The following is a 19,297-nucleotide window of genomic DNA, read 5'->3' as shown; positions in this document are numbered from 1 at the left end:
TTATGAATTCAACCGCATCCCAGATGTGCCCAGTACTTTCCAATGTTTGATGGAAAAATGGCAAATCTCAATCTCAAATATAAACTGACATTCAATTTTGAGGCTCATTCGAAAGATCTTGAGATTGTACTGGGTCACATTGAGCAATCTGAATTAAAGTTACAAATAATTGAATTTCGGGTAGCTAGGAAACAAATCAAATATCTTGACAATTTTCAACTAAAAAAGCTGAAAGCTGTTAAAGACTGGAAGATACCCTTACACTGCCCCACCCCAAAAGTACGTGAGTTGACGGTCTTTCTTGGATTAATTGGATATTACAGAGGGCATATAAAAGGATTAGCAAAGATCACAGGCTCTTGTGGACATAAACCTCAGAAAATGGGAGACCATCAGAACTACTTCAAAAAAAATTCTCACTGTTCCAATTATGAAATATGCAAATTATAGTTTTCCTTTTCTTCTATACACATACAGTATTTTACAAGGGTTTGGAGCCATCTTAGCCTTAAAGGGGTATTCTGATTACTTTAACTTATCCCCTATTCACAGGATAAGTGATAAATATTAGATTGGTGGGGGTCCTAGAACATGGGGCCTGTACCCCCTGCATCACCTCGGAAATGAACAGAATGGAGGTGCCATGGGCATGTGAGAGCAGCTGTTCTGTTCATTTCAGGGGACTGCAGGGGGTACCGGATCCTCGTTCTCATGATAGGGTCAATGGGTTGTTATCAGTCATTATCTTTACCTGTTTTTTTTCTCTGTTGGTCTTAGACTCATCTCAGGGACAGGACTCATCTCAGATTAATTTGCATATGTATGAAATCTTTTTTTATTTTATTTTTTAATACAATAAAAGCACACAGAGCTATGGGGACTGGGTATTGCAGATGTGCTAGTGGCCATCTAGCAACCCATGTCCTCAGCCCAATACACAAAATCCCGGTGACAGGTTCCCTTTAAAATAACCTCTATACCCCTTTAAACGCAAGGTGAGTTGTTCCCTTTTTGCAGTAAAAGTCTAAGACCAACAGAGAAAAAAAACAATAAACTACAGTTATTTTAGACAAGAACTACTAGCGGTAATATGTGCAGTTAATGAGAAATCCAGAGGATATCTGATTGGAAACCAGGTAAAGATAATGACTGATAACAACCCATTGACATATATTCAATCTGCAAAGTTGGGAGCAGCGATGAGTTGCAAGATTATCAAGATTTAATTATGAGATGCAATATAAACCCAGCAAAGAAAAAACTCTAGTGCCAAAGTGTTAGTCTCTTTTATTTGAAGAGCTTTTAGTTACAGGAAATGAGGATTAGATGGCCCCTATAGTACTGTATCAAACATTTTCTTTAATGAAGAAATTTTTATAGAACAATAGTCCTTGAGATAAAAATATATATATATTTTTTACTTTAGTTCATTGCAGATAATTATATTTCTTACAGTACTCCTCAGTTAGCAGACATTGGGATCCATTAAATGCCATATATTGGTATATCTGGGTGCATATTATATCTCAGTAACAGTCAAATTGAATCAATACACCTCCTGGTATCAGTAAGCAGGTTACGCAAGTTATTTATCATATACGTATGTTTCTCCCATTATCATCTGTTTTCCTTGTAGAAATCACTACTTCCAGCTTTCAGCCAGTGTTATAGGTGGTGATTTATCAAAATTGGAGTTTTTACCACTGATCTTTATATTCCCTGTGCTGTCAGAGGAAACCACATCGTAAATTAAGGTTTTTGTGCCTTCACTCATCACGTGCACCAGAAAACTGCGTAAGTGGTGATAAATCTGCCAGGGTGCTGATGGCCACTTCCATACCTTGTCCCCACCATGTCCCCTTTTTGGAAAGTGGCCAGGGCAGTGAAAAAAATGCAAGTTACACACAATTTTTCTGAGAAAACTGTGTTTAAAAAGTCACAGTCCCGGGGTTTACAACTTTATAAACCCAGTTATCTGGTTATGGGGATTATACATTGTTCCCATTGTATATATTGTCTTCTATCTCTGTCTCAATTTTTCTGCCTCACCTGCATGAGTGTGGACAGTTTATAGTCACTCAAAACTGAGTTGTATTTTGATTGGACAGTTCCCATGATCATATCACTAAATCTTTCCCCCTAAATGTTCCAAATGGACAGATTGATACTTTCCTCTATTCCCACTTTCTTCTGATATTTGCTAATGGAAATTCATACTGGATCACCCACTTGCTCATACTCACCCATACTTGCTGATACTGAAATAAACACTTCTTTAAACCTATGTGCACCTTTGGGAGCATTTTTCTTTATTATTGTATAATACACGTTTTGTGCTATAAATGTGGAGCCCTTTGCTCTGTACAGGACTGATATGCTCTAGTAGCAGGATCAGAATTTTCTCTCTGTTTGTCAGCCAGCTCATCTGATAGGCCCCTTATCTCTGATCTCTGACCGACCTTATAAACACCCCATTATAGCTCACTCCTTATCTTACTGATAAGAATGTGGCTTAAATAAGTGTTTATGACCCTTTAGTAATTTAGAGATAAAGGTTATTAAATGACCAACGTGAAGTGAAAGTAGGATTCACACAACAAAAAAAATACTGTTAACTCTGTGTGACCGAATGGCTCAATATTTTATTAATAAAGACCAATTGAAAAAATTATTTTTAGCCCATATTTTTAGCCCATAAAAAATTGCTACCGAAGGTGTACCTAAGCCTTGAACATATTAACTTTATTTATTTTATGTACTATTTTCATTTGACAACCCTATATTACATTCTTGCACACCATACATAAAGCCAGTAAAGGACATTTATCACAGACCAGTGTTTTACGGTAGATTATGATATTCCATGCACTGCTGGAGGATGCGTCCAATTTATTATAAGGTCAAAAATTTGGTGCATAAACCAGCAGTCCGTGCCGTGCACATAACGTTAAACCTACACCGGATTGGAGCTGTTGCATATTTCAGCTGTCTTTTACACCAGAAAACTGATATAAAGAACTTTAAATATGCAGAGCTGGCTTGGCGCACACCCCCTCCCTTAACACATACCCTTCTTGGGAAAGTGGTGAGGGCATTGTAGAAACGCCACTTGCACATACATTTAGGCTCAATGCCATTTAAAAAGTAGCAAAAATTAAGTTCACGTTTTTCTTTAATAATCTTTCTTTAACCACCTCAGCTCCCTTAGCTTAAAGGGAGCCTGTCACCGGGATTTTGTGTATAGAGCTGAGGACATGGGTTGCTAGATGGCCGCTAGCACATCCGCAATACCCAGTCCCCATAGCTCTGTGTGCTTTTATTGTGTCAAAAAAATGATTTGACATATATGCAAATTAACCTGAGATGAGTCCTGTACGTGAGATGAGTCAGGGACAGGACTCATCTCAGGTTAATTTGCATATGTATCAAATCGTTTTTTTGACACAATAAAAGCACACAGAGCTATGGGGACTGGGTATTGCGGATGTGCTAGCGGCCATCTAGCAACCCATGTCCTCAGCTCTATACACAAAATCCCGGTGACAGGCTCCCTTTAAACCCCCTTAATGACCAGACCACTTTTTACAATTCTGCACTACACTACTTTCACCCTTTATTGCTCGGTCATACAACTTACCACCCAAATTAATTTTACCTCCTTTTCTTCTCACTAATAGAGCTTTCATTTGGTGGTATTTCATTGCTGCTGACAATTTTACTTTTTTTGTTATTAATAGAAATTTACAGATTTTTTTGCAAAAAAATGTCATTTTTCACTTTCAGTTGTAAAATGTTTCAAATAAAACTACATTTCTATATCAATTTTTCTCTAAATTTATTGTTCTACATGTCTTTAATAAAAAAAATGCAATAACTGTATATTTATTGGTTTTCGCAAAAATTCCTTTTAGGAGGGCATTTTTAGACATTTGGATTCCAGACTTCTTCTCACGCTTTAGGGCCCCTAAAATGCCAGGGCAGTATAAATACCCCACATGTGACCCCATTTTGGAAAGAAGACACCCCAAGGTATTTCGTGATGGGCATAGTGAGTTCATGGAAGTTTTAAAAAAAAAAAAAACAAAACATCATTTTCCACTAACTTGTGACAAAAAATAAAAAAACTTTTATGAACTCACTATGCCTATCAGCGATTACCTTAGGGTGTCTTCTTTCCAAAATGGGGTCATTTGTGGGGTGTTTGTACTGCCTTGGCATTTGAGGGTCTCCGCAATCATTACATGTATGGCCAGCATTAGGAGTTTCTGCTATTCTCCTTATATTGAGCATACAGGTAATGAGATTTTTTTTTGCCTCTGGGCTGAAATAAAAAATGAACGGCACAGATTTCTTCATTCGCATCGATCAATGTGGATGAAAAAACCTCTGCCAAAAAAAAAAAAAAGGAGGGGAAAGGCGTTTGCCAGGGCATAGGAGCTCCGCCCAACATCCATACCCACTCAGCCCGTATGCCCTGGCAAACCCAATTTCTCTATTCACATCAATCGATGTGGATGAATAAATCATTTCCGTTTTTTTTTCTTCTTTTTTTATATACAAAGTGTTTGCCAAAGCTTATGAACACCCCCCCCCTCAGCTCATAAGCCTCGGCAAACGTATCTTTTTTACTGCAGAGTAGAAATCTCGTCTTGCAGCGCCACATACACCGACTTTTGTGCAATTGACAGCAGCGCAATGCTTCTATCAGAATGCACATCAGTGCTGCAGCTGGTTCATCGGTTGGTCCACCTAGAAGGTAAAAAAAACTAAGCAAATAGAAAAAAACAGGCCGCAACGCAATAAATTTATTAACATGAACTTTATAATAACATTTGAACAGAACATTAACTTTTATAAACTTTTTTGAACTTTTGGAACAGAACATTAACTTTTTTGCTTACCGGTGATTTTTTTTTTGTTTTTTTTACCTTTTTATAGGACAAACCTCTCCTTCCCCATGGGACAATGTGCAAAGCGCAAATCGCCCAGAGATGTAGAGAAGTACATTATGCACTTTGTCCCAGGTGAAAGGAGAGGTTTTCAGCAGCTCTGTGAGAAAGGGCCCTAAGAGCCCTGTGTGCCTGACCTGTGAGATGCAATCCCTATGCTAATAGTGTACCTGAGGAAGGATCCTGTTCTCCCAGCCTTACTGTAGAGAACAAAACTATTATACAGAGACAATTGAATGAAATATACAGACACCTTCTTATACCAGAGTCTGATGTGGTGGGACACTAAATAAGGAGCCAACATCTGGTCATTGAAGTCCACCCCTCCCATGAGCAAGTTATAGTCGTGGACCGAGAGGGGCTTTTCAATGACACTAGTTGCTCGTTCAATTTGTATTGTCGTGTCTGCGTGAATGGAGGAGGGCATCTAAACGTCTGCTTGTCTCTCCATTTCACCGCAAGCAGTTCTTCGTTACACAAGGCAGCCCTCTACCCCCTTGCAAGACGGGTGGTAATGAGCCGTTCGGGGAAGCCCCGGCGACTAGGTCGTGCGGTGCCACAGCAGCCAATCTGTTCTAAAAACAATAATTTGGTATATGTATACAATAGTGCCTGCGCTATCGCTATTAGGTTTTCTCTATGTGCACTAAGGCAGACAGAGCCGCTGCTGGGTACCTGGTTGGATGACGGCTGCTCCGATCCAAAGTGGTATGTACAAAGAAAAAAATGAACAAACTAATGTTCGGTACCAGCGCTGGGGATATGATAAATTGTATTAGTTTGGTAATTTACCTTATTCCGGCAGGGCCAGGGGTTTGGTCAGGTAAGGTATACACCGACTGTCCGGTATGGCAACAAGATGAGGTGACTTTGCAGTGCTTCTTGCTTATTTTCTTCTTGCTCAACCTCGAAGCGCGTATGCCGCCCCGGCCGGTGGCTGGCGTGCGCGCGAGGGAGCTGTGATGGTACAGGGTTCCGGAACGTGCGGCGTGACGTCACGACTGACCTACGGAGTAATCCAGAGACCAAAACCCTGGCCCTGCCGGAATAAGGTAAATTACCAAACTAATACAATTTATCATATCCCCAGCGCTGGTACCGAACATTAGTTTGTTCATTTTTTTCTCTGTTCTAAAAACAAATGTCTGAAGAGGGGCACACTTTTGTAAAAATTGTCCACATAAAGATGGTACCCCTTGCCAAATAAGGGTGACACCAAGTCCCAGACTGTCTTCCCACTGCTCCCCAGGTAGTCAGGGCAACCGACCAGCTCCAGGTTCTGATCTTTACCCTCATAGACACAAAATTTGTGCATAGCCTGTGGCCCTTTCACAGAGCTTATACAATTTGACCCCATACCAAGCGCGCTTGCTTGGGATGTATTGTTTAAAGCCAAGGCGCCCGGTAAAATGTGACTCGTCTATGCAGATGTTTTGCTCAGGGGTATACAAATCTGCAAATTTGGTGTTAAGGTGGTCTATGAGGGGCCAAATTTTGTGGAGCCGGTCAAAAGCTGGGTGGCCTCTGGGACAAGAGGTGCTGTTGTCACTAAAGTGCAGGAAACGCAGGATGGTCTCAAATCGTGTCATGGACATGGCAGCAGAGAACATGGGCATGTGATGAATTGGGTTCATGGACCAATATGACCGCAATTCATGTTTTTTTGTTGGGCCCATGTTGAGGAGAAGGCCCAGAAAAGTTTTAAATTCGGAAACTTGGACGGGTTTCTACCGGAAAGACTGGGCATAAAAGCTTACCGGGTTGGTGGCTATAAATTGAGTGGCATACCGATTTGTTTCTGCCACGACTAAGTCCAAGAGCTCCGCAGTCAAGAACAGCTCAAAAAACCCCAGTGCCGATACGATCTGAGCTGTCTCAACCCAAAGGGGGAACTACTGGTGCGGCTGAAGTTGGGGGCTGCCAATCAGGGTTTGCCAGCACCTCAGGTACTCTAGGGGCTCTACGGGCCTGTCTGTGCGGTGGCTGCGATGGAGGAACTACTGCACGTGCCACTGTACCAGCTTCAACTGCCCTTCTGGTGCTCGCCACTTCACCATGTTCTACGGCAGTGCTGGTACTAGGTCCAGGATGGGCTGCGCTGCTGGTGTATGCCTCACCATGTAATCCGACAGCGCCAGCCCCACTCTGCTGCCTTGAAGCGGATCCTGCGCAACCTGTGGTCTAGCAACATGGGGCCGGGTACGCTTGGTGGTATCAGGGACCTCAACCTCATTGTCCGAACTTTGGGTCAGACTGCCACTGCTTTCTACAGGTTCGTATTTTGACCCGCTGGATTCGTCAGCTGAGGGTTCCCATTCCTCATCCGACTGGGTCAGAAGCCTGTAGGCCTCTTCAGAAGAATACCCCTTATTTGCCATTTGGTCAACAAAATTTAGGGTGTATTCCCTGAGGCTACCGAAGAAAAATAGCAAGTCTGTCTTACAAATGGGAGGCTAGCGAAGTACCGGAACCCGCTGCGATTGATAAATAATATCAAAACTGATTTTTTTTTATCGCCGCAGCACTTGTAAAGTGATTGTGCAGTGATAAAAAATATATATATTTTTTGTCACTGCAGCGGGGCGGGCGTGGGTGAACGCACGTGTGGGCGACCGATCAGGCCTGATCGGGCAAACACTGCGTTTTGGGCGGAGGGCGAGCTAAGGTGACACTAATACTATTACAGATCTGACTGTGATCAGTTCTGATCTCTTACAGATACTATAAAAGTACCAATGCTGATTAGCGATACCCTAATCAGCGGATCAGTGACTGCGGTGCGGTGGACTGGGCGCTAACCGACGCTAACTACCTAACAAAGGGGCCTAAACTATCCTAAAACCTAGCCGTCAATACTAGTGAAATTTTTTTGGGACAGTTTACACTGATCACTTTTTTCCCTTTCACTAGTTATTGACAGGGGTGATCAAGGGGTGATCAAGGAGTTATTTGGGGTGATGGGGGGTGATCTGGGGCTAAGTGTAGTGTTTGGTGTGTACTCACTGTGATGTGTGCGCATCTGCTGGGACCAATCGACGAAAAGGACCAGCAGAGGAGCACACAAGCCATTTAACACCTTATATTTATAAATATAAGGTGTTATATGGCTTCTGATTAGATTTTTTGAAAATCACCAGCCTGCCAGCGATGATCATTGGCTGACAGGCTGGTGACGAAATACTACTTTAACTTTTGCCGGCCCGCAATGCGCAGGCCAGCTGTGTGCGTAATCTCGCGTCTCACGAGATGACGCACGGATGCGTCGCCGAGGAATGAATCGACCGCCTCCGGACCGCGATCCTGTGTTAGGCAGTCCGGAGGCGAATAAGAAGTTAGTCCACAAATGTTATGTTTAATCAAAAAAGGCGCTTAATTCTAAATATATTTTGCACTGACACTGATATATTTTTTTCACTTCCAAGATTTTAGATTTATAAACTTGGGCCTGATTACACAAACCGATGCAAACTTTGAATGAGAGAGTAACGATTGCTACATCAGTTGTTCCTCCTTCATTCTCTTCTATAGAGGATCAGCAGCGCATTCCTAATTACACAGGCAGATGTTCTGCCAATTATCGGGTAGCCTTCATGAAAGATGCCAATCAGCCGATGAACAAGCTTTTCATTGGTAATTGGACTGAAATAGTTCAGTCTAATAGGGCCTTAAGAGAGTGTAAAATTAGGAAGTCAATGTATCAAGTGTTCTGAGCCAGAAATGTGGAGTTTTGTTGGTGGCATAGACTTTTGTGCAAAATCTATTATGTATTTGTGTCATTTTTAGGGTGGTCGGCAGTTTACATTTAATAGGGGGTAATCAGGTGTTTTCTAGACGGGGCTATATTTTTTTCCTTTACACCAAATTTCATAAATCTCTCCTTCATGAATAAGATTTTTTGTCCAAACATGTACATTTCTGTTTATTCAAAATATCCCTCTCTGGTGGCAATCATTTTTATCTATGTGTTTCTGGAACAATATACCATTCTTAAAATACCGTATAAGAAATTACATCTATATAAATTATATTTATAGTTCATCACATATACTATACGTAAGAACTGTATTTTTGGGTTATACAGATAAATACTGTAGCACATAGTATATATACTATTGAACTGTCATATACTGTAAGATTGGCACTGCAGGCAGTATAACATATCTTTTCTAGTAAATAAAGTATTTTATGAAATGTCAAGTCCTTTGTCATGGCCCTGTTTCTGTCTTCCTCTGCTATTGCATACCGCCACACATCTATGAATGGTTTTAATACTGTATGTCTAGGCACTATGGGAATGTGCAATACCCCAGAGTGGCATTAATACCTCTTTTGGTTCCCCACTATCTTTATTAGTGCATCATGTGTCATCATATGAATTTATTGCCATGTCCTACAAAGTGTGTATGTATATTTCCTTATTTTGCAAATGTTAACATGTAATGTGCCTGGTTCACCAGCAGATGGCGGCAACATTGGCAGGGTTAGTTTCCCTGGAGAGCAACCTTCTAGTTCCATTCCAGGGAGGAGTTTAGTTAGTTAAGGTCAGTCTAGCCTACCCCTCCTGGGGAGAGGTTGTAAGTAGCTTTCCCCCTGCTTGGGAAAGCAGCAGGCCTCGTCCCTGCCAGACAGTCCCTGCTTGCGAGTTCTACATGGTTGCATGTCCCCTCCTGGGCTTGCATTGCCTAAAGCCAAGCTAAGTAAGCTTGAAGCCAGGAAGAAGTTCCTAGGATTACAGTGAGAGACAGACTACAGACAGCTAACTTTATGCCAAGTAAAGCTGTGTTTAATGTTAATAAAGTCTGGACTCCATTATTCCTTCATCATCCAAGTTAATCGCCCCTTTTATCACTGCTTTAGATAATGACGTCTGAGATAAAAGGATATACAGGTAGGAGCACCATGAAAAGTGCTAAAGCTGCACCCAAGGGACACTATAGGCAACCATTACATCGCTCTGGCAATCCTACATCTGGGTTTCAACACTTATATCATCTTAAAGGGGACTCCATGTCCTTGTTGCTTAACTGCAACTGGCGTCAAGACAACTTGCTCTAACAGAGGGACATACATCGTAAAAAGCTCTTAAGGGGCAAGGGATACCCCAGACTCTGGCAACAGCCTGCAGCATTGATTTTGGCATCACAAACAGGATTCAGAACAGCAACAAACTGTGTGCCATACTATTCTAAAGAAAATCACAGAAATAAGGTAATAATGCACTTAATAAAGTAGATACAAGCATTATATATGGACAAAGTCCTCACTCTGATATGATAAAATCTGAGACACTTAGCCAATGTATTTTTATCAAAACACATCTGTGCCCGCCTACCAAGCGCCAACATAGTCTCAAGTCAGGCGGGTCCTACACTAAACCTACCTAAGCCATTGGGCTTCTATGTTTAGGAGCTCAGATCCCACACATATGGAGTGCTGCTCCTAGCCACCTCCAGGTTCATCAAGCAACCAATGGGAGAAGGAGCAAGCACACCTATATGTACCACCTAATCAAGGGGGTCTATGAGATAGGAAGGGCAAAAGTGCAAAGGAATGCTACTCCCAAGATAAAATAGGAGCGCATTCACACTTGAGGGTGCCACTCCCTCAAGCATATACTACATAAACAAAAAAATCACAGAAAAAACTAAGATAAAAACATCCTGCACAGCATGATATATAAATGTGTGGAATTACCTGGCCATATTATTGAAGAAAATCACAGAAATAAGGTAATAATGCACTTAATAAAGTAGATACAAGCATTATATATGGACAAAGTCCTCACTCTGATATGATAAAATCTGAGACACTTAGCCAATATATTTTGATCAAAACACATCTGTGCCCGCCTACCAAGCGCCAAGGTGATCTCAGGTCCGGCGGGTTGCTTGATGCACATGGAGGTGACTAGGAGCAGCCATATGTGCGGGATCTGCGCTCCTAAACATAGAAGCCCAATGGCTTAGGTAGGTTTAGTGTAGGACCCGCCTGACCTGAGACCAGATGTGTTTTGATCAAAATATATTGGCTAAGTGTCTCAGATTTTATCATATCAGAGTGAGGACTTTGTCCATATATAATGTTTGCATCTACTTTATTAAGTGCATTATTACCTTATTTCTGTGATTTTCTTCAATAATATGGCCAGGGACATCCACACATTTATATATCATACTGTGCAGGATGTTTTATCTTAGTTTTTTCAGTGATTTTTTTTCCATACCATTCTAAAGCCTCCAAACTTTATTAGCCTATTGGATTTTGAAAATATACTGTTGAAAATGACTTTAATGTGCTTGCTGCGGAGCGACCGGCGCAAAATGCTGCACTCCGTCGCCCAAAGGGTTAATTCACCATTTTTGATAGCGATGGTGCAGTGTTTTCTTTGTGCCCAGAAGCCAGAAACAAAAGGAATGCCCCCTTTGGAAGTGTGAAAACTTACCCTTGCCTACAGGGTACTTGACATTATGGAATAGGAAGTGGAAGCTCCACCCCTGGAGCCCCGCCTTCATCTCCGATTCCTGCCCGCACTAGAAAATGCAAGATGTCGCTTTCTCGCCAGCCAAACTGGGGTGGCATGGTGTGGGGCGATGAAGACCCTGAGAAGCAGCCAACAAGTGACGAGAAATTCTACTCTGCCACCCAAGAAGCATGTCCCCGGACTACCTGCACTCCCAACATCCACCCAACATCTGGGATGTACTTAATTTGTATTCAGCCCTACTGTGGTGGCATACCAGCTGCCATGGAAGGCAGAGCCACTACTGAAGGACGCCAACCCAGTGCAGTATAAGGCCGCCCAGTGAAGAAAATTACCTTCCAGCCCCTGGATAGTGTTGGGCGCGACTATTCGAATCACTATTTTTAATCGTGAATATCGCCACTTCGAGAATTCGCAAAGATTTTGAATATAGTGCTATATATTCGTATTTGAGAATATTCTAGATTTTTTTTTCATCTGAACCCATGATCCCTCCCTGCTTCTTGCTTGTGGGCCAATAAGAAGGCTAAGTTGCCTACCCATTACTATATAAGAACCTCCCCAGCAGCCACTTTCTGCATTTTTTGCAGTTCTGAGAGAGACAGCAGTGTCATTGCTGTGCTCTGTGCTTTGCTGGGTCGTTACATTAGATAGATAGCTGATATATATAATACAGATAGTTAGTTAGGTAGCTTATATATATAATACAGATAGTTAGTGGGAGATAGTCAGTGTAGGTTAGATAGTGATATAGTGTAGCTAATAGGTTCTGCTATCCATACATACATGCTACAGACATACTGCTGTGATGTCACAAGTTCACAACAATACTTAGTGCACCAATCAGTAATATGTAGTCAGACCTGCTAAAATGTGAAGTTGCATGTATTGTGTCAAAATATGCGTATCATTAATTGCCGATTTGCGCAATTTCAAATATATTGGAGCACTCTATATAAAGCTATTGTAATGTTCTGCCAAGCCAACCATTTTCTCCAGTCTCAGGAAACTTCTAGCAGCTTGAAAAATGTACCAACAGTGACCCATGCCTGTATTGTGCGCCCAATGCGCGCATATTACATTGCCGATTTTCGCAATTAAGCAAAAAATTTTGATTTTATCAAATTCGCAAATTTATGAAGAATATTTGCTAAAATATTCTCAAAATATCGCAAATTCGAAAATATTGCCCCTGCCGCTCATCACTAGTACTGGACCCTTGTATGCAAAAGATTGCGGCCGAGGTGAAAAGTGTGACTATCTACTCAATTCCAATTTCTGCCACAGGAGGGCAGTGTCACTCCAGCACAGCTGCAAGAGTAGATGATAAGAGGCAGGAGTTTAGCAGCAGCAATAGCGAGGAGGAGGACACATGGCAGGATGCCCTCACCCGATGGAAGGCCCACAGGTGGAGTGCATTACACGACTTGATAAAGTGAAAGGAAGAAAGGGAAAAGTTGGAGAGAATGCTTAGATGATTTATCATAAAGAAGAAAAAGGATAAACTTATATAACAAATCATATAACAAAATAGTGGAGGAAAAAGAGCAAAGAGAAAGGGAATTGCATGACGTCTAAGAAAACACCAAGACTTCCTGTCAACCGTCTGCTGAATATAGCACACTGGGTATGACACTACCAGATCCTCTGATCACTGAAAGTGACCTATCCACCAGTGAGAAGTCCACTGATACTGCTCCATGCACTCCGGAACCACCACCGAATGTGAAAATTCTTGCTATGATAGACCTAGGGTCTATCCTTTATTGCTGTCCGGAGAATCTGTCACCTACAATGTAAATGCCAAGGCTTACAGAGGATCCTCAAAAAGAAGGCAATCCTTAAATTCCAAGTTCTGCCACAGAATGCCACTAGGAGACCGCAGATGTAGCATCTGTTGGAGTTACAGCTGCAGAGAGCACCAGAGCTAGCAGTGACAAGGATGAGGATGTCAAGCAGCTTATTTTGCGACCTCAACTATGGGACCCAGGAGGAAGACTTCCAGTCCCTCTTGTAAGTGATCTCGTGCTGTGAGGAAAACCATCCTTTGGACAATCGGAGCCACATCTTAGACTGAACTTGAAGGGTGAGAGCATGTTGGCATATTGTGTCTTTTAACATGTTTTTATGTTTCAGGTTACCCTCTGTTCTGCCCTCACCCTGATGGTGATGTTTAGTTAGGATTCCCCGCAGTTGCTATCATCTATTTCCCAGTTGCACAAGGACAGCACCATTTTCCTTTTTTGTTCCCCCTTTTCAGGTTATTTAGGAGCCTTTGCCAACGGTTATTATAACCTGTGCTGCTACTTTTATACCCTTGTGGATTACAAGTAACTTTCTTACCCATGTGGATTACAAAGGATGTTGTGCCTTACATGGATTACAAATAACTTTATTACCTCATTTGTATTACAAAACAATGACACTGCTATTCCAATGGTTTACAAAATACTTTTGTTGCACTTAAAGTGACAGTTCAGTGGACTTTACCTTCAAACATTGAAATATGGACTTTAAAGAGACTCTAATGTGATTTTCCTCTTGCACTATTTTATTACATAATTTTTTTTACCTTTATTAAATATTTGGACTAACATTTTACCTTTTCAGCAATGTTCAAGTATTGTGCCCAATGTGACATTCAATATGCACTATTGTATGGATTATATTTGCACTTTATTCAGATCACCAGATAGTCAGCACTATTGCTTAGTCATTATGGACTGCCTCTGAGGACATCTGGTATGTTCCAAGCAGCTCTAACATCATATTGCTCATTAAGGATTGCCTCTGAGTACAATTAAAAAACTAACGGTCCTTGTCCTTAAAGGAACCAAGTGGTTATGTGCCAAGCATATCTAACACCGTTAAGGGTGACCTGCTGCTATTATTTGTGTTTGGGGTAATAGGAGAAATGGCTCCTCCTCCTAATTTGCACCTTGTGTTTAGCCAAGGTTGTGTATGTCCTAAGGCCTTGTGCATCGGCTTAGGAAAAATGTGTAGCTACCTTTTCCATTCATCAAGGTAACATAGCGTAAAGCATAATTAGACCTTGTTGTTAGAAGGGAATACAGGATAAAGCCACCCTTCTGTTTGCAGGTGTTTCATTTCATAGTGGTGGGACTACAGAGTACCCCCACGCTTTCTTTGGTATTTGTGGCCCAATTGTCACGACTGTGACTGATCCAGACAGGTCTGGGAGAAGAAGGTCGCAGCGACTTGCTACTCGCGATAGCTTGTGAGTTTGCTCCGTGGTTCAGGGTATGTCACCTGGGTTTTGCCTTGTGAACCTTTTTGTCCTGACTGGGAGTTTGTAGGCATCCTTCTCAGGTGAGTCCTGTCTGCCACTCCCAGCTACTATATTAGTTTCAGTTTCACTTGCAGTCATTGCCAGATTTAGTCCTTACTTCCAGTGCTACTCTGACCTTTGAAGGAGATCGTTTGATGGAATTGCTGTGGAGCTCTTGTCTGGCGTGGACTGTCGTTATTGGGATCACCTTCTCTGCTCGTGACTGGATAAGTCTATCTCTGCTATAGATTGTTTATTTATTGCTGTCTTCCCCTGTTGTTCTCCTAGACATGAGTGATGGTGACTAGTGCTCCCATCTGCCTTTCCCCAGTCTAGTCTTGCTAGGGTGACTAAGGGTTTAGGCATCCTGCTCGCCGCACGGGTTCACACCCCGTCTAGGGTATCAGGGCAGACAGGTGCAAGCTTAGGGTTAGTCAGGGGTGGCCGTTCTATTTCCCATCCGTAGATAAGGGTCCCCCTTCCCCTCCGTCTGGTACGACACGACTGCTGCTGGGATAGCGGTCGTGACACCAATACACAAAGTAAAGTTAGTAGTGATCACTTTGTGCACAATGTTTTGTTCTCTGGTTATACCTGAGAAGGAACTGTTAATGGACACCCTACTCATACGGGCAGAGAGACCTTTTGGTATCCGCCTTAAAGTCAGTCTTCGTATGTATTTTTATGCAGCACTTTGTATTTGTTTCAGGTACCCTTAGAGCATATTTTTATGGTATTCATATTTAGATGTACCCTAAGCACAAGCAAGGGTGGTTTGCCTCTTAAGTGCCGAGGAATGTAATACCCCAGAGTGGCATTACTACCTCTTTTGGGCCCCCACTATCTTTATTAGTGCATCATGTGTCGTCATATGTATTTATTGCCATGTCCTACAAAGTCTAGCCTACCCCTTCTGTGGAGAGGTTGTTAGTAGCTTTCCCTTTGCTTGAGAAAGGAGCAGGACTCATCCCTGCCAGACAGGCCCTGCTTGCAAGTTCTACATGGTTGCATGTACCCTCCTGGGCTTGCATTGCATTTTCCCAGACACTTTATTGTCACAGCTGGGGATGGGGAAAACCCTCAGCCGTGCGGTGCCAGGTGATGGTAAGATTGCTACTTGGCCAGAACCACAGAATTAGGGAGCAGGTCACCTCCTAGCGCTTCTCTAATCTGACCCTGACTCCTAGCTGCATGGGCCGCCCTTAAAGGTAGGAAGGCCCATACTCAGGAACCTCGGATCCCTACTGACCCTCCGTCGTTCCCTGAGCTAGGAGCTGGGTAGACATCCCGTTCCTCCTGGACACGGAGAAACAGGAGTTTAAAGTGGCCAAGCTACAAGGGGAACAGAAACAACTTAAGGCAGTGACAGGCAAATGCAACCAACACATCACTCACCTGCCACAGACAACAAAGCCTGGAACCCATGTGCAGGTGCTGCAGTTCAGAACACCAACGAACACAGCACACACCAGACATCACACAGGAACCCAGGACCATAAGCTGCAATGATAAGGAAACCCCACACACACCTTGCTAACACCGTGTAACAATATTGTTATGACCAGAAGGGTGGCCCCCACTGGCAGTTGTTAAATAACCAGGAGGATGTCTCCAGCAAGCATGGCTGAAGCACCCTCTCTGACTACTGGCTTCCACTGAGGCTTTATAGGGCCAAGAAGCCACACCCACCCAGTGCTCACACAGAAAGAAGGGAGTTAACCCTTCCAACACCAGGCAGGGTAGTGAAGCCACAAAAAAGGGAAAAGCCCACAAACACACTCACCTGTTACCGCCAGCAATGGCATGCGTGGCAACCGTGTCCTGAAGAACAGCCAGCAGGCCGAGATACTGCCACCACATGCACACAACACCAGACGTTGCCGCGGACAACCGCAAGTGAAGGGAGGTGTCTAAGTGCATACAAACATGACCTTGTGCACAACAAACAGACAAAGGAAGTGCACACAAACACACGTTGCCAAGGGCAACCGCACGCATGCCTGTTGGCTGCGGCAACTGCACCTGAGGCAAACCACTAAGTGCCCCCAGCTGCGGTTGACACAACACCAAACCGCGGGCAACTGCATGCGGCTCCCAAGGAGTCACGACCATGACCAAGGGTCGTGACATTTATACTGCTTGAGGCAAATGCACTTATTACTTATAGTATATGTTGTGTTATTTTTGTATGTGAGGTAAATGATAATTGTAAGTATAAAATGAAGTATGTTGAATATACTAGACTCAAAATGGTAAAAGGATTCATTTTAAAAAAATCCATTTGTATGCTTCTCTAGTTTGTGTTGAATTCAATGGTCATGTATGCATGTTGTCACGCCATACAATGTCTTTGGGGCTGACAGAAGCTCCGTACTCATCTATTTCCATCAGTATATATATATGCAAAAGATGAAGAATCAGAGGCAGCCCTTACCAGCGTCTTCAAGCACGACTTCTCTCCTTATTACATCCAAAATGATATTGCAGTCGCATACAGAAGGGCGAGGGCGGAACAACTTACATAATACACAGGCACAAGTCAGAGGCGACGGCCGCTTTGCGCCTCCGCGCTTTCTCAGACCACTACTTCATGGTGCACCTGCATTTCACTTTTTACGCCCTGATCCAGAGTCGCCATGGAAAAAAATGGATGCTTCTGGAAAACAGCAATATAAAATCAAATCTAAACAATAAAGACCCATTAGAGAAAAACACACTTTAGTATCATATGAACACACAAATCATTTTTATCATTTAAGCCTAACGGACCTATCGCTCCTGGTCGCATTATCCAACTAGCTTCCTTGCATAGCAGGATGCAATGTCTGTCACCTCCTTGCATGGGGTAGGGTACAAGCTCTATCCCCAAGAAATTGAGGACACTTGGATTACCTCCATGTACTTCCCTTACGTGCTTATCAAGCGGGGACATCCCTTACCAGAGCAAATCAAGTTAATATGTTCCCTAAACCTTTCATATAAGCTTAAGATTGTTTTGTCTATATAAAAATGGCCACATTGGCACATTATCAAATATACCGCAAACTTGGTTTTGCACATTATAAGGGTATTAATCCTGTGATTTAGACCCCCATAATTCAAATACTTATGTTGGGGGTTATACTTACAAAATGAGCATCCACCATATCTGCAATTTCCTATAGGTACTATATCTTTGAACCAATGACTGGGTCTTTCCTCAGTGAAACGACTTCTCACTAAGAGTATGACTCCTCCTGAACGTTACCAAGGACTTCTCATTTGTTTAGCCATTCACACTATTATCTTTTTTGAGGATTTCCTAATTATTTAGAGTAGCTTTACGAATGGCATCTGCCATAGGGCTATATTTAAAGGAAAAGCAAATAATTTCTTATCTTTTTTTCTTTTTATATCGTCTATATCCACTTTTTGGAGGAGATCCTCCTGTGAGAACCCTGAAGCTTTTCTCATAGCTTCATCCAAAATTCTCTCTGGATAATACCTCGCAATTAGACGTTCTTTCAATTCTAGGAATTTTAATGAATTGTCCATAAGGGACTGATCTTTTTTACACTTTCAGGATAAAAGCTGCTGTAGTGCAGCAAGGAATTGGTCGTTGTGGGCTTTCTATATCCATGGTGAGCCCACAATATTTGTATGTGAACCTCATATTCATATCGTTCACCTCATTAGGATATGTGATGAAGTCCTGGCATTGCAATTCTGTGCTTCACCAGATCATAAAAATATTGTAAATATATTGATGAAACCGCCCTAAATTAGGGCATTTAAGATACACTCTGGTGTTCCAAATCAATGTACCCCCAGGGGGTTAATATCCACGTGTGGCTGAGAGACTGGACACTGACACAGAAGTTGGTCAAAGCAATCTCTAATTTTAATTACATGGGGTAAGCGTATATACATTTTCAGAAGAGGGCAGTCCTCACTGAGGCTAAAACATTGTTTCATTGGTCAAAAAGGAAGAAGAGATAAGAGAGAGGTGATAGCACCCTGGCTTCTGCACACTGGGTCCTACTTTGGAATGTGAACTAATGTAAACATCTGGTTACCATCGCCATTTTGTAATGGAGTTTATTCTAACAAGAATACTGCCTACGTCATATGTGACACTTCAAAGAGGTGCTTCTCTATAGGCAGTGAATAATATATACATATCATCAAGCCATATGATTGGCTTACGCATTCCACCACACTCTATGGGACACCTGTAGAAAGATGAGAAATCAGACACAGCTCTTTGCCCCCCTCTCTCTCCTCTTCAGTCTTGAAACAAAGAGGGGGGTGGGTGGGCACTTGGAAGTAGAAAAAGTTAACTCATTACAATCCTAGATATACAAAATATAGAATAAAATTCACACATCTTTAACAATATCAAAGAAAGATCAGAATATACGGTAAAAAGGAGTTATTCTCTGAATAGACATACCTATCTTCAAACCTTGCCAAATAGATATTTGCAAAACTACAAGACACCCGTGTGGCCATGGCCGTATGGTCCAATGCTTCCCTAATCAATTCACTGTATTCCTTGCTCTTTTCAATCCCTTCTAATACTTACATCAGTTCTCCTAT

At 42.3% G+C, this 19,297-nt stretch overlaps 1 pseudogene; it reads left to right on the top strand.

Annotated features, from left to right (window-relative positions):
- LOC122939478 overlaps positions 1 to 13,764 on the top strand; it is a 73,781-nt pseudogene extending 60,017 nt beyond the window's left edge.
- Positions 13,765 to 19,297: the final 5,533 nt, after the last annotated feature.

Source organism: Bufo gargarizans, chromosome 5 (assembly GCF_014858855.1).
Source record: "Bufo gargarizans isolate SCDJY-AF-19 chromosome 5, ASM1485885v1, whole genome shotgun sequence".
NCBI classification, from domain to species: domain Eukaryota; kingdom Metazoa; phylum Chordata; class Amphibia; order Anura; family Bufonidae; genus Bufo; species Bufo gargarizans.
The sequence above is the reverse complement of the archived record's forward strand: the minus strand, read 5'-3'. Positions and strand labels throughout refer to the sequence as shown.